Source organism: Leptopilina heterotoma, unplaced genomic scaffold, assembly GCF_015476425.1.
Source record: "Leptopilina heterotoma isolate Lh14 unplaced genomic scaffold, ASM1547642v1 Lhet_130, whole genome shotgun sequence".
Classification (NCBI taxonomy): Eukaryota; Metazoa; Arthropoda; class Insecta; order Hymenoptera; family Figitidae; genus Leptopilina; species Leptopilina heterotoma.
The window spans coordinates 1,427,567-1,445,540 of record NW_025110849.1 but is presented as its reverse complement, the minus strand read 5'-3'; the positions used below and the strand labels follow the sequence as shown (position 1 = coordinate 1,445,540).

Below are 17,974 nucleotides of genomic sequence, written 5' to 3'. Positions count from 1 at the left end.
CCAACACGCACCAATATAACGATACACCGTCAATTTTTGTTGTTGCGATTTGTCAATCCTACTCCATTTTATTCAAGAATTCTTTATCTTCTGTTACATTATCACCTAAATGTATCCGTTGCTCTTGATGATATTATTTGGTGTTGCATAATTAAAATTTTTTCGGGGAACAAAGAGGACCATATTTACGAAGATTCTAGTTTAAGAAAGGTAAATCAAATTTCCCAAAAATACACAGTTTCGCTTCAAGATAAGAGTATACTATATTTTCAATGATCAGACACATATACAAATATTTATTAGCAGTACACTGAGAAAAAATTGGACGAACAGTTGCGCTGCTAGTGGTAGAGCGGCGCTACTTTCGCTCTAGTGAAAATCTGAACCATATTTGGGCGACAAATTCGCCCAAAATAAAGTAGAAATTCTTTTCCAAAATTTAGGAGAGAGTTTGTTTTAAGAAAAGGAAATTATAGACTGCTTGAGTATATGTGATTTAACATTACTATATATATTGTAAAATATGTATTTTAACATTAAAACTGAAATCTAACAGTACAATAAAAGTTTTTTTTATTAAATTATGAATAGATATATTTCAAAATTGAAATATTGATTTCAATATTAAAATATTGATATCAATAATATAACAATAGGTAATCTTGTCTTAATAACAATATTAATATAATCTTAATATGGTAATTTTATAATAAAAAGGTTTTTATAAATTAATTAAAATAGGTAATTTTATTTACAATATTTTTAATAAAATAATATTTATTATTATTATAAAATGATCTTATAAATCTTATAAAATGATAAAAATTCTATATTTTATTCAAAATTAACAATAAAATAAAGAATAATATTTTTGCTAAAATGTAAAAATAAAATATATATATATATATATATATATGGGTGATTCTCCTGAAAGGGACCCTTTTTTGGTTGAATTTCCAAAAAATCAAATTATTCTTTTTTTGTTACTTTTCTTTCATAAATAAGTTTAGAAAATGTTTAAAGATAAAAATATAAGTTGCGCAAAATTAATTTTCAGAAATAAGACCTCCAGGAACATTTTACTATCATGTGTTCTAGAGGTTAAGTATAATTAATTATAACTTTTAAATTAATTATTTTGTAAAAAAAACTCGGTAGGAATATTTTTTTTAAATAATAAATTGTTATGTTTTAATTTATTGCACTTTTTGCTTGTATATTTTATTTTTATTAAATTAATAATTTAATTTGAGGGTTAAATATTTCAAAACAATGATTAAAAAATTAAAAACAAAAGAAAACGCCTATCAAATATAAAAAAGGCTTCGGAGATGAATTGATAATTTAATGAAAAAATTCTCATTTTTTCTAATTTTAAAAATATTACAATTTTTTAAACAATATTTTTAGTTTTAATCATCAAATATTTTCACACCGATTACATATTATGTTTAAAACGTTAAAAAATATTATGTTATTATATAGAAAATGAGGCTTCGGAGATGAATTTAATTTTTACTCTTATTGATAATACTATTTTAATTAATAATTTAAATAACTTTTTTTACCTTATTTTAAACAAATGTAAGTAAAAAATAATCCTTATATTCTAAACTTTAATTTGATATATATCATAAATATGTTGAAATTGTTTAAATACGTTAAAATATAATTATAAAATATACATTCTGTTTAACCAAAATTCGATGACAAAATTAAATATGTTTTTTAAATAGGAAGAAATTTAAATATAAGCAATAGAAGATTATATAAAGATAGATAAATCTTCGTAGATTATAAATAAATTTTTCAAAAAATTTAAACTTGATAAAATATTAATGAAAAATTAATTTAAATAATGAACCTCATGTTGGAGACACGTGAAGTGGTCCCTTTCAGGAGAATCACCCATATAAATAAAAGTACTACATTAAAAGTTTTATTATAGAAGCCAAAATTAGAATATTCAAATTTATTCTTTGAAAATAAAAATGTAATAGTGCATTATAAAATATAAGGAGCGCAAATAAAGTGTGTCTGTCGATTATTTATTGATAACTTTACTGACAAACAAGGTAGAATTATGGGTAGATCTGAATACTTTAAAAATAAGGTTTCTTTGTTTTTTCGATGAATAATATAACTGTGAAAATGTTCGTCAAATGTGATTTCCTTAAAGACGTCAGCATAAAAAAAATATCATCTTTCACTTTAATTATTTTTACAATTTCACCAAATTCTTTTTCAATGCCTTTCATGTCAACAACAATAAATGTTCCGCTTTTGTATATTGTACCATTAATTTTAATTTTGTGTAAAATTCTGCCTCTTTCGCATCCTCTGCATTAGAAAAGTAATGCCTTACGTCAAAATCATTTTCGTCACGACAAAAATAATTAATAGCATTTTCGCATTCCATATTATGCATAGTTTCACACATTCTTAGTACTTGTTTTCTTGCAATTGTTACTAATAAATTTTTACAGCTATTTGTTGATGATACATTAGATTTTATTTCCCTATGCCGAGATTCAAAACGTATATACCAATAATGAACGCATGGTCCATTTTCTAACAAAATTCGGGGATAATGGGTTAAAATATAGAATTTTGGTTTTAAAGGGCCAAAAAGTTCCATATATAATCCATTGTGTTTCTCAATTAAAGATTTTAATAATTTTACATCACTTTTAATTATTCTCGGAGACATAACTATGTCTATAATCTGTCTTAAATATTTATAAAGGGACCAACTTTTATTATTTTCAGAAACAAGATCCCCGATGATTAAACCGAAATAGCGAACGAAACAAAGCATTTCAGCTGCTGACATTTTTAAATATATTTTGCCTTGTTTTAATGAAATTTGAGGAGGAATATTTGAACTTGTTGGTCCATAATCAAAACTTTCAATTCTTGTATTCAAATACTCTAATGTAAAACATTTGTCGACAAAAACTAATGTGTATATAACTGATTCCATACAATAATCACATACCCCTTCCAATAAATCATGCATTAAATCTGCACTAGAATTTTCTGTAAAATGAAAGCCGTTAATCTTATTAAATGTGCACGGCTTTTTAATGCCGGTAAGAGATGGATTTGCTAATTTAATGTCTTCCTCATAATTTTTCGGTGTTCTCAATTTGGTTTTATCTTCCGTTGTCATAATTTTTGTTTCTGCTGAAGATGCTTTACACATTCTACAGAATTAGTTTGCGTTAAAAGATTCTACAACATCGAAGATATTATTCAGACCCAAGTTATCGCCCAAAATCAATATTAAGCGAAATTTGACACATCGGGAAACGCCATCTATTAGAATAATAATGCCTTCACTTTGTAAAAAATTTATCTCTTCAATAATTTTTCGGAATACCTTTTCATTGGTACTTTTACTTTTGTCAGAAGTATGAACCAGTGTTGTCAAAAATATTGAAGACAGTCTAGAAGCTAAATGTGGGGGAAGACATGCTATAAAAGCATATAAGGCACCAAAGTTATTTGTTCCAGCCCGACTACCTAATGGGTTGCCGGTTTCCAAATCGTCATAAAATAAAAAGAGAGGCAGAATTAGACAATCCGTGCAGTTAAAAATCTTTCTTAACCATAATTCACCTTGCATTATATTAGATAAAATATGCGTTTCATTTCGTAATGTTTCAATATAATGCAAAATTTGTTTAAAAACCCCTGGAATTTCTAAGAAATTTTTTAATGATTTTCGTAGTGGAATATGAATTGCGTATAGGAACTCTGGAACGTATTTTAATTCATTGCCAACAATTTTTTCTTTAAATGTATTTCCAATTGAAAATGTTTCGTGATCAATAAATCCTTTATTCTTTCTTAAAATATCGAAACGCTTATTTTCTGTTGAAACTTCTTCGAAAACAGAACTGTGCTCCTGAATACATTTTTTAACCGCGCATACTACATCATTTGAGATATGTTTCTCTCTTAGAAGATTGACAATATCATTTTCTAAAGAAAACAAAAATATATTTTTTATGAAATAATTAAAATAATCGATAGTGATTTCAACTACTTTTCGAGGGAGATTAGGATCTCCATATATAAGTAAAATGAAAGACAAAAAAGGATTTGAAATTCTCTTATAATCCATTTTTTGTAACAGTGTCTTTTTTTATCACAATTTCTTTAGGTCAACACTAAATTTAACCACAGCATTACAATTTTTTAGAGGCTCTAATCCATAGACATATTTCTGAATAAAAGCCCACACATAGTCAGAAAAGAATGGACATACTCTTAAGGCAGTTAAGCATTTAAAACAAGATTCAAAAGCTTTCGTGTAATCTGAATATGAATATTTTTCTTTATTCACGACTAGGTAGGCTTGGTATACTCTTTTGATATTTCCGCATATAATTACGTATGGTAGAATGGGTTGTTTGTGTAGTTCTAACCAATCTTCTAATCTCTGCTGTTCTTCATCCAAGCTGGCATGTTCCTTAAAAAATGGATTACATTGAGTGCATTTTTCTACAATTATGTACTAATATTGTTAATAATATATTTATATTCTTACCTCAACAATAAGAATAAAAGATTTTAAAATTTCTTCTTTCAAAATAGAAACACTGGTTGAATCTTCCCGTTTTACACTTTTGGGAACAGTAATACAAAGTGGTAAAAGCAATAATGCTATTAAACTGTTTGCGTTTCCTAGAACAATAATTAATATATTATTTACAGTACATTACATAAAATTTAAAAATACTATGAAACTGAGTATTTCTAAAGTAAAATTGAATTTAAAATGTATCGAAATTCTCATTGCTTAACTTAATAGTGGATTTATTTTTGTTAAAGTTTAATTAATACCTTCATTTATCACATCTTCATGTAAACTCATAAATCCTTTAACTTCTTTAATTCTCGATTTTTTGCAATGAAAAATTATTTTTGATGCTAATTCTGGCCACAAGTTGTAAAACATTGAGGAATAATGAGTTAGATTATATCCATCCTTTTCATATTCAACAACTCTGTCGAAGTCGGATTCTAGCTATTAAAATACATAATAGTTACTTTGCGTTCATACTTTCCGTCGGAGAGGACAAAGAAATATTAAATTGAAATTAAAAAAATAAATTATGTTCAATGAACAATTATTGAAAATGAATTAAGTTGAATTACATTTCAAGAATTATAATAACTGAATGTAATACACTTGTTAATTAGGTATACCTACCAACGCAATAGCCAAAGGAGGAATTAAGCAAGGGAAACTTTTGAAGTAACTTTTGATAATATCCTTCTCTTTCTTTCTATTTTTACACAGAATTTCTTTTCTTGTAAGATAGGAGTCAGCCTATGTCCTAATAATTTCTTCTGTCGAATAATGTTATCGATTTGAATCGGTTATACAATCAAGGCTTCTATTTACATTTATTAAAATAAAAGGAATCATAAGAAATTAAACAATTTGACATTTTCATAATGTTAAAAGATGTAAGTAGTAACCTTTCAACGCAGGCTTATTAATAAAAAAATCATCTTCCTCTTCTATAGCTTTCGATAAAATTCCTGCGTCCCTTAATTGTTTTCTTATATACTTATAATGAGTATATAAACATCCTCGTGCACCTACAACTTCCTTATTTGCAGCTTTATAATATTTTTCATAAAAGAAGACGCTTTCCTCCGTGGGAAATAATTCCACAATTTGGTCTCTTATACGTACGAATTCTTCCGGCTCTATTGTGCGAAATCAATTGAACAAAGAGATAAAAAATTAACATTATTTTTTGAAACGAAATTAAACAAAAAATATATTTATCTGTAATAATAATTGTAGATTAATATACATTTTCATAAAGTTGTGAACTTTCAATGTACCACATTTTTTATTTTGTTTCAAAAAATTTAATAAATCTATTGAACATTCAATTATCTAAGTTACATTTAAAACTCACTTAAATCTGCGACTAGATTCTATTTTCTCACTAAGAGCTAAATCACATAATTTTGAATAATCTAGTTTTTTTATTAACTGATATTTTCCGAGAATAATTTTGCCCTGTAAACTTTTATTTAAGAAATGAAAAAGTTCATTTTCTGTGTAAGTGAATGAATCTGAAAAGAAATACAACGTATACTTTATACAAAAAAAAATAAAATAATTTCATGGTTGATGATTTAATCTTTTTTTTATAACAAAAATTTTATCGTTATAAATAAATCACCTGGTGTGTTAAATTTATTAACATTAAATGATTGTTCAACATTTTCGATAGAGTTTTCTACACTTCCAGTAAAATTTCCCTTTTCAGCCAAAGCACGGGCAAAAGGGTTGTCGTGGCGAGTGATCGCGTTTTGGTGTGTAGCGAGATTTCAAATAAGTTGTAACTTTTAATGAGAGAATCGGTTGTTAAATCAAATAAACTAATTATTTTACCCTCAATTGGTTTTTTAACATTTATTTGGGCTTTGAAAGCACGAGTTGTATCCTGACGAACCTGAGTTTTAATTAATTCAAAAACAGTCAGAAGTGGGATGAACAGTGAATTTAAGAGCTAATAAATTTGTTATATTTATGAGTTACTTTTAAACTGAGGAAATGCGGTAGTTAGTGCAAATGCCGACCGCGGAAGAGTTTGAAAAATTTCATAAGTCGTTCAAAACGAGTGCAGTTGAAGTGGATGGTGAGGAACCAAGCATAATGGCGGACCAAAGCCAACATTTGACGGGAATTCCTACTGATCAACAAGATGCTCATCAGGAAGGTGGAGAAAATCCAGGACTTAAGCAGAATTTCTCAGGAGTTCCATCTCCAAGTTCTAATTCTGCAATTTGGGATTGGCAACAGATGATGTCGGCTTTAACGGTTGTTGAGCAGCAAAACGCAGCCGTTATTCAAGCGATGCAAGTGAATCAGCAACCACGCTATAATGTTATGCCAGATCTTCACCGCAGCGTTGATGATTTCGAGGGAACTGAAGGTCCAGAAAAAGCTAAAATCTGGATAGAGAAATTTGATTCTTTCATTGTGCTACACCACTGGACAAACGCAATGGCCTTTGAGACGGCCAGAATACATCTAAAGGCTTCAGCTCGCCATTGGTATGAAGCACGCGCTGAAACGATTCAGAACTGGATATCTTTCAGAAACGCTTTCCAAGGAACTTTCGTGTATGCTAGAACGAGAGTTGACTTGTTTCGGGAGTTAGTGCAGTGCGTGCAGAGTAAAGACGAAACGGCAACCGCTTATTTTCATCGAAAATTTAAATTGTGCAAAGCAATGGAACTTAGCGACGCAGAGTCTCGAAAACAATTGTGCATGGGATTTAGGTCTCGAAATTTGAGTGACTTTATCCGTGCAAAATCATTTTTTGATATGGATCATTTGTTACGATCTGTAGAGGAGTACGAGAGAGACGATTTCGAGAGGCGGGAGATTTTCGGACAGCAGCACGGCTCTGGGGGGACTTCGAGTGGGAAAACTAGAACCAATCATTCAAATTCTTCTTCCGGAAAGCAACGAGTTGAAACGACAGCGACGACGGATTCATCGTGGAGTGGGACTTCTTCGACTTCGGAAACTAACCATGCGGCACATCGTCCAGCGAGTGAAAATAGTAATCGTGTTTGTTATCGGTGTGGTAAGAGTGATCATTTTATAAATTCATGTAATGAAGCGCCAAAGCAAATTAGGTGTTATAGGTGTAATCAGCTGGGCCATAGGGCCAACCGATGCAGAACTTCTATCGATGCAGAGACGAAGGTAAAGGAAGAGGTGAATTTGGTATGTGATAAACGTTCTGATAATTCATTAGAAAAATTTATTAAACAAATATATATAAATGATAAATCTTTTTGTGCTTTTGTCGATGCGGGCAGTTCCGTGTGCACTTTAAAGTTAAGTGTTGCGATTGGGGCTGGATTTTTTATCTCGCTGGGAAAAATTGAATTAAAGGGATTTGGAGTGAGCGGAAATCTCGTGGAATCGGTCGGAATTGTTAACGGAATTTTGCGTGTTGATAATCTGAAACCTCGAGAGGTATGTTTTAGAGTAGTTCCAGATAACGTGCAATCATTTGATGTGATGGTGGACCGTAATTTCACTGAGTTGCTCGATTTAGCTTATGTAAGAGTCGGAAATTCGCTCGAGTTTATAGAATCCGATAATTTTCCAATTGAATCTTTTCCAGAAATTGGGGAAGTTAAAGATAGACCGCGAGTAATTAAACAATGTGTCGTTGAAGCCAATTCGGTTTGTTCTGTTGATGTCGTGATTCGTGACCATGAAATAACAGTGCCGTATGTCAATTTGGGATCGGAACCAAGAGTTCTCCAAGAGGGCGAAACTATAGGGGAACCAGCTTTGTCTATAGAGGCGGTAAATAGTATCGAGTCGCGTTTAGAACCAATTACGGATGCTGACGTAATTGTAGACGAAGAAGTAACAAAATAACAAAATACCAATAATAGGGTGAGCATGCGACCGACACCTTTGGACCAGAATTTGTACTACTAAAGTCGAACCGCTTTCCCAAATTGGGAGAAAAATTCGCCCAAAACGAAAGTGAGAGGTTCGCCTGCTTTTAACGCAACGGTTGTACATAAAAAGCCAACTTCACGCCCAACGTTTTTTCAGTGTAGAATTCGGTGAAATATAGGAACAGCCTAAAATATAAAGATTAGAATTTTTGGAGAATTTTATGAAAATATGTTCATTATTAACAAAATTAGTGACTATAGGAGAACAATTTAAGAAAAATTTGGTTGCAATTAAAATGCCTCCTCCTCTGTTACCCATACTTGTAGTTGCACATCTATCTGACCGAAAAATATCATAACGATTAAATCCGAGTTGCTGTGAGCTTTTACCAGGATGTAGCCACGTTTCAGAAAAAATTATTATATTAAAAGGAGAAAGAGAAATATTTTGAAGCAAACTATCCCTTAGTACGAATATCTTTCACATTTTGATAATAAACACTAAATATAACAGAATTATTAGTATGTATAGGAGAATAAGTGTCAACATCAAACTCAAGGTGAGAAACCTCGTTAGTTATTAATCGACCGTATGAAAATTCGTTTGAATGGTTATAGTTGTTTTCATCGTTTTCCGGTTTGTCACTATAATAGGATTCCCAGACCGGAACACTATCCTCAAATTCTCTTCCCCATCTAGTTGACGGGCTGCCACCTGATTTTTAAAAGCAGACGTGCAGTTGCATTTTTGTTCGGTCCTGAGAGATATACAAGTTTTTGGTGCTGGGAGAATGACTTGCGACTCACTTGGCAGCAACAAACATTCGTAGAGCTGCTTGTGCCTTCTTCACCGTCGCAAACGTAAGTTTGACTGGGCGGGGTTTCCGTTGACAAGCCTGCGCAATTTTCCAAGTAGATTACATATTTAAACTTGGACCATGTCAAGCAGCTTCCGAAGAACTTTCTTGAAAACAATTTCCTCCGAACAAAAATAGTAGAACACCTTGTAACGGGAAAATTAATAGTTATTTATAATTACAAATAAATTATCTAACAAACTATTGCATCGTGAACCCGAAACTTATATTTTACTCAAACACTAGGTCTCAAATTACAAAGTTAACTTATACTCTTAATCACCATTACGAATACAAAATTTGACAAAGTCGATCCAGAAAAGAAAGATAAACTCAAAGGGGGAACTGCTGAGAATTAATTGACGATGCATCGATCTCGAGAAATTAAACCAATTCTCAAACCTTCGATGTAAGACTCGCCAACAACCAACGGTGTCTTCACTCCAACGGTTTTTTGCAACTCGAATGAACGGAAATTGAGGAATTACTCAATTAAACACTATTATTTATAATAATTAAGCAAGAATTTATTAAAAGAAAAACTAAAACTAAATTCGTACAAATAGAATTAAGAAATAAAATGTAAGAAAAATTAACATAAGATTTAAAATCAATTTCCTCGTAAGAAAGATTCGAAACTCAACCGGCTCGTTTCAATGAGTAACGAATAGTGAATCCTGGTTCCAACGCTTTCCAAGAAACCTGCAGTCAAATCTCCGGAAAACCCGTCTCTGTCGCATCCATTAATTTTCTCCATCAATCCTTCTCCCTTCAATCAATGGCAAAATCTATAGGAAAAAGGAAAGGGTCGCTACTCGTCACCTGACTTCATACGTCAACTTAGTCATGCGCAAAAATCATTCTCTGCTGAGCTTCGCGAGAGATAGACACTAGGCTTGATAAGACACTATAGCGAAAATGGAAAAAAGGCGACAGAGCGATGATTTCGACTGAGACAGAACTCTCTCTCACTATAGCAAACTATCAAACTACTCTCGGTCACTAGAACTATTTATAAGTAACGATTCTCTTTGTTACAACCTTCAGCCTTAAATTATTTTAATAAACTTCCAGATTTAACGACATCAAAAGGAGATTGGTTGTCTTATTCTTCATCTTAGGATAAAAGTTTTTGCTTACATTGTATGTTATTTGCACACAATAGTGAAAAGACTTGGAAAGAAAAAGGATTTAATAATTGGACTAAACTCAGTAAGCCTTTAATTTTACACGAAACATCTTCTAAACATGCGGAAGCTACAGTTAAAGCTAAAATGAAAAACTGTCTATTCCACATATACCTACTCTTGAAGAAAGTCGAAATCAAACTATTACAACCATTCGTGAAATAGAAAGGCATTTAATAGATACAATATTATAACTGGCTCCCCATTGTATCGCTTTTTGGGGACATCAAGATTCTTTTAAAAAAAGTTCGAAAGGAAATTTTTTGGATCTAATCATATTTTTATTGGAATACTACCAATGTGTACATAGCTTCATTAAAAACAAACGAAAAAAATCTTTTTGTTATATTAGCGAAGACAAAAATGAATTCATGCACTGCGTGGCAAACTTCGTGCGAAAAAATATTCTTCAAGAATTAAAAGAAGCACCTTTCTTTTGTGTATGCATGAATACCACATTCGATAAGTCAAGAAAAGAACAACTTTATTTCGTAGTTCGAAACACCAATGAGAAATCAGGTAGAGTTTTTGAACCTTTACTGTCTGTAAACATATGTACTTTCACGACAGGTGCTCAATTATTTGAAAATATTTGCGAAGAATTTTATCGTGACTAGAGAAATAACTTAGTTGGGCCAATCCTACGATGGAGCCGCTAATATGCGAGGTGAGACGAATGGAGTTCAAGCCCACATAACTGCCAAAAATCCAGGAGCACTTTATTACTGGTGCTATGCACAAAGACTTTCGCTAATCGTCAAAGACTCTGCATCATATTGCATAAATGCAATTCATCTATTTTCAAATTTATAAACAGCGACAGATATCCTACGTTCATTCTGCAAAAGAAACTGCATATAAGTAAAAGCTACGGCGAGGGGCTTAATAGATTATTTTCAATCGGAAGTGTTTTTTGACAGCAGTGCTTTTTAAACAAATTTTTGCAAAATTAGGACCAATGAATTTACTTTTTCAAAAAAGGATTTAGATTTATTAGCGGCTGGAAGTGTCATCTAAAACAATAGAGAAAATCTTCAGAAGATAAGATCAGAAATAAATAAGTAATAAAATCCAAGTTGTTTACAAAGAATTTCTAAATAAAAGTGCTATTGCAAACATTACACCGATTCCAAAAACATGAGTAAGACAAAAAAAGGATGCCAGGAGAATTAGCTTTAGATGAACAAATTGAAAATCCACTCGAGTTCTTTAAAGTTAATACATTTTGAAGAGTTTGCACAAATTCGAAATAAGGGAGATTGGCCTATAGCCCTTTCGTGCAGCTTTAGGTATAAAGACGACTTTAGTATTCCTCTATTGAGTTTGAAAATGGGAGTTATAAAAAAATTTAGTAAAAAACTTAAGAATTCGGTATGAGCCGAATCAAGAAGACTAGAGACAGGAGGTAAAACTTCGGTAGTGGGGGTATGGCAATGCTGAGTCGCTCAGCTGATGTATGGTCAGGCGTTTACTTTCAAAAAAAGTTTTCGCCGCAATAGACCACACGGACTTCTGCGCAGCTACACACGTAAACACAGGAAAATATATTCTATACAAATACAATATGAAATATAAGTGTTTATATTTTCAAACATCTTTTAGTTATTAAAAAAACGTTTTAAAAACAAAAAAATGTGTAAACTGTAGCATGAAGTGTATTAAAAGTTAACAAAAAGTAATAGTCATAGTGTTGTGTAGGTTTATCTTTCTTCTTGTTACAACTTTTCACACAGCACGTTTTCGGAATTTTAAACTATTTGAATAACACTTAATTTAATAATCACTCACATTAATTCTATATATCCGTTATGACATACATTGTCAATTGTGTCTCGATTGCACTGATTGCACTTTAAAGTTAACCTCAAATTAAAATCATATCATACACATATGTAAAACATATGGTATACAAGAATTTGAATGTGTGAGTGATGTGCAGAAGCACCGCGCCGGCGACTTTTCGAAACGAAAAACGCCTGGTTAATGAAAGGCTTTTGACTCATCCCCACTACCGAAGTTTCACCTCCTGTCTCTAGCCTTCTTGAGCCGAATGCAGTATCCTTTTTGCACAGGAATAGAGAAGTTGAAAATTCCTTCTCAGTAAAAGGTTGATTCATAAGATCAAGGTTGTCGCTGAGAACAGTTCTAATCGGAAGCTCAGTGGGAATAATATTAGGTTTTACCAAATCATTCTGCAAAATAATAAACATCTCCGAATTAGAATCATTAAAAACGTTGGTATTTAATGGCAAATTTCTATTGGAAAAAGATTTAACGGTGTTCCAAATTCAATGAAATAGTATTTATTCGACTTATCGCGGCGTCAATATTTATACTTTATAAAGTTTTTATAACCAGATGTAACTTCAATTTATAATATCAAGCTTTTTGGTTTATGATACCAGGACAGAAACAGGATTGGCCAAATCCTCGTAACTGATAAGTAGCAAATGATTCTCCGAGAACGAATATGCAAGATACAGCAACCGACTTTGTTGCAGTCAACAATATAATTGGTTGGAGATCAAACATTGATCGCAAGACGACGCCGCGGTGAATAAAATAGTACGTTATGAGTCTCTCCTCACACAATGATATACAAAATTTCACATCTACCACAAAAATATTAATTGAGGGGCTGGATGCTATAATGTGTTACACGGCATGTTAAGTGAATGGCGCTTAACACAATGTAGCATCCAGCCCCTCAATTGATTTTTTAATTTAAAAATTGAATAAAATGTTCCAAATCACACTTAAACTCTTTCTTTCTACAATACGCCCTCAATCGGGCGTTGTGAAAATTTCGGAGCAAATGACTTCTACTAAATTGATTTATTAGTCCACGTCCATGGGCCCACGTCTAAAATTGTTATTAATTACCATCAGGTCGAAACATCGTGTATCTGCTATTCAGATGGAGTCGGACAAATCTGCATTACAGCTAGTCGTAGTAGTGGGGCGTTTTTGTTTTATACTACCACAAACACATCAATTTCACACAATAAACAAATTTATGACCTACATGTCAGTTTTTATTTTTATAGAAAGTTATTTTCATATGTGAATAGAAAAACATTCTGTCGGACAAAAATGTTGGGTCATTTGGCACCTCGGACACGCTCAATATGTCAAAGTTACGAAAATTTGCAAATTTTTAATTCTGTAATAATCAGCTTGTTGGTTGTAAATTACAAATTTTCGTAATTTTGACATATTGAGCGTGTCCAAGGTGTCAAATGACCCAACATTTTTGTCCGACAGAATGTTTTTCTATTCACATATGAAAATAACTTTCTATAAAAATAGAAACTGACATGTAGGTCATATATTTTTTTTAAGCTTGAAATTCATGTGTTTGTGGTTATATAAAACAAAAACGCCCCACTACCACGACTAGCTATAATGCAGATTTGTCCGACTCCATCTGAATAACAGATACACGATGTTTCGACCTGATGGTAATTAATAACAATTTTATACGCGGGCCCATGTACTATATGTTTTGTCACGTAATGCGTAACGATGGTTCTTCACCACTAAGGGATTGATTTATTAAATTAATCAAAAATTATAAAATTCACAATCTAAATAAACATACAAACAATTTACATTTAAGAAATTAATACTATATTTCAGTCAATTTTAAATAAAATAGGCCTGACGTCAGGAATTAATACAAAATATACATAAATAAATGACAAATAAATAAATAATACACACATTCAAAATTAAAATACATGAAGAAATTGGATTAGATAAAATACAATAATAAAAATCATAAATAACAAATTAAAAATGAAAACAATAAAATGATAATTCGCAATTCGTCTCACGACTGAATTCGCTCTCTTACTTTACCCGTCAGCAGATTAGTTCAATTAAAATTTCAAATTTATGGACTAAAATCAAAGATTGTGCACCTGAATTTATCAAGTGCAATTATTCAAGACAAATAGACTTATGGGGACGCATGATTATTCCCCAAATGTCATTTTACCGAACTGCACTTTTGCGAATAGTCAATTTTGCGAAAAGCCGTTTTTGCGAAATGTCATTTTTACGAATAGTCATTTTTGCGAAAAGCCATTTTTGAGAATAGTAATTTTTGCGAAAAGTCATTTTTACGAATTTTCATTTTTGCGAATTCTCTTTTTTGCGAATCGCCATTTTTACGAATTGTCACTTTTGCGAATCGCCATTTTTACGAATTGTCACTTTTCCGAAAAGTCATTTTTGCGAATTGGCATTTTTGCGAAAAATACAATAGTGAATCTATATATACAGCTACAAGTATATAGAAACTTCCATGACAAATTTCCACACGGGACTCTTCATCGACCCCGCGATTTAACCCATCAAAATATAAAAAATATGAAACCAATTCAAAAAACAACCTGCACGTGAGAATGCACTTGTCATAGGTGGTTTTCTCTTTTGCAGTCAACTAAAATCCGTCAATATCTCCGATGACATACTGATCGTTACACAGGACTTTTTTAACAATGTAAGGTTCTTTGAATTTTGTCAACAATTTTTGATTTTTACCTATCTTAGTAACAACATTGGTGATCATAACAAAATCTTCTTCTCGGTATTTTTTAGGCGCTTTATGTTTTTTGTCAAACAATCATTTATTCACTTGTTGTGTTTTTACAATTATTTCTTTGTCAATTTCTCGCAATTCGCTTCGAATTTTCTCGTTTTGTTCAATTTTTATTAGTCTTTCGTGCATTTTCTCATCAGGAAATCCTACTTGATTGGTTTCATACAAAAGACTATCAGGAGAACATCCAATAGATCTATTAACAGAGTTATTTATTACAAATTGCTATTAATTATTCATGTAAAATTTTATCTAAATACCGAAAAAATAATATACTGAAACTTAGTATTTCCCACTAACATGAAGAATACATCCCCCTAAAATAGGTGCCAAGGATATATTCTACATGTTATAGGAGATTCACCTAATGATCAAGTATATATTCTAATGGGAAGTGTATTATATTCTTCACCTACCGATAATAATATTTGGGCATGAAGAATAGAATATTCTAACTTGAAGAATAGAATATTCTAACTTGAAGAATAAAATATTCTAACTTGAGGAATAGAATATTGTATGGACAAAAAATTAAAATATTTTTATTTAATTAAAAAAGACACTTAAAATAATATTAAAAATTAGAAAATCTTGTACAATAAATGTTTAAAACTAATGTATTGGTTTCGATTACCCCCTGTGCGAAGGAAATAAGGGTGAAAAGACAAAACTTCATTATATGAAGATAAAAACCACGTTTGTGTCGGAGTGACATCGTAACAGTGTAAGTGATAATTGAAACCAACAGTATGTAATGCAGTTAAAATAAATTGTGCATTGCCTTTTTCTTGAGGAGTTATAATAGTCTCTATAACGCCAAAGAATGGCAAATCGTTTTCGTAGCGTATTGCTAAAATAAAACCTTGCTTATAACATGTGCCACGAATAAATATTTCTGATACAATTAATAAATCATCATGTTGAACAGGTAAAATATGCTGCAAATTTTCGTAGTTTTCTGCTTCGATTATAGTGTACTTTTCTGTTTTGCATTCAATATCATGAGGAAATTAGAGATGTGCGAATCAGGAATTTAGGTCTCGAATCGAATCGAATCCGATAAAATTACTTCAAATCGAATCGAATCTTATAGAAAAATTTCGAATCGAATCGAATCCAAAGGCGATTCGAATTCGAATTTATTTCGAATCAATGTATTGTTAAATAAAGTAATATTGTTAACATTATAGTTATATTATATAAATATAAACATATTTATTTTTTCAAATATTAACATATATATTAAATATATAAGTAAATTATTCAATTAGAACATAGAAACAAGTTTTGCATGGACTCATACATTTGGTTATGCCGTATATTATGCCGTATATTATATACAGGGAGTGTCTTAAGTATGGAACCTCTTAAACATTATATTAACAATTATATATGTTATATTATTAATAATTACTTTTATTTCACATTTTGCTCCAAAATACAGATTTTAACAAATATTATATTATTCCAGTTTCCATACTTTAGCCACACCCTGTATATGTTTTATCTTTAAAATTTAGAAAAAATTTCTTTTATGTTAAAACTTTAAGGTAAGTTGTCGTGACAAAATACTATTTCTCTTACGTGCTGGCTAAGCAAGTTAGTTCTTTTATCTGTCACAATATTTCCACCAACAGAAAAAACCCTTTCGCTCGATGTCTCTGTGGCTGCGAGAGCAAGGTAACATTTAGAAACTTTGCTTAGTTTTGGAAATGTTGAAGCATTAGCTCTCCACCAGTCAAGGGGGTTCTCGTTCTCTCCGATATTAGGCAATGTAAGATAAGCTGTCACCTGAAAGTAATACAAGAATTTTATTTTTAACTTATTGAAACTTATTGTACTTATTGCAATATGAATTATACTAACCTCTCTTTTTATTTCATCCGTCTTATTCTCTTGTGTAACAAGTTTAGGCATAGTCTTTTTATGAAGATGGTTCCATTTCGGTCTACTTTTAAATGAAGCGGTAGTAGAAGTTACAAGAGTATTAATATCAGAAGTTGAACTTTGCGACACGAAAGTGTTATTGATTTGGTCGTGCACACTATTTTCTGACTTTTTCCAACACGCCTCTTCAAGCAATTGCGACGGAACTTTGGAAGACTTCTCACACAGCGCATCCTTGAATCGCGGATCAATTAATGTAGCGACTTGGTATAATACAGAATTGCTATACTCTTCGTCTGGAAATCTTTGAAGAATATTCTTAAGCAATTTACGTGCAAATAAAATCCCAGTGCCTTTTTTGGACTTTCCAATAAAATCTTTTAGGGTTGATTGTATTCCAAATAATGCAGGCAAAACCATGGAGAGTGTTGGCTTCTCTGTACTACCCATTTCAGAGGTAAAATTATCTATCGGTCGCAAAACCTCTACATAACCTTCCACCAGTTTCCACTCGGAGACGGTAAGACTATCTACGCCAGCTTTGCTTTGTTCACTAATTATCGCTGTCTTCTGTTCAAAAAATCTTTCAAGCATAATGAATTCACTGTCCCATCTGGTGCTCACCATTTGAAGCAAAGAATGTTGTGGCAATTTATGCTCTTGTTGAAAGTGTTCAAGACTTTCCCTAGCATTTTTGCTTCGATTATAGTGAGATACCATTCTCGATACTTTTTCAATGACTGTTTGAGTTCTCATATCTTTTCTCGTGTCGCTAATAGCTAATTGGAAAGTATGATTGTAGCATAAAATATGACACCACGATTTCATGTTTTGCAAATCGTCATATTGATCTAGATCCATATTTACGTTTCCTTTATTTACTCCTAAAGCACAGACCATATTAGAGGCATTATCAGAGACAATATAAATCTCACAATCTAGATCGAGTTCTTCTAATTTTTGATGAA

At 31.4% G+C, this 17,974-nt stretch overlaps 1 protein-coding gene across 1 annotated transcript in view; it reads left to right on the top strand.

The window, feature by feature from the left end:
- The window catches only part of LOC122512967 (BTB/POZ domain-containing protein KCTD9), a 106,443-nt gene that overhangs the window by 41,208 nt on the left and 47,261 nt on the right, over positions 1-17,974 (top strand). The window lies entirely within an intron of this gene.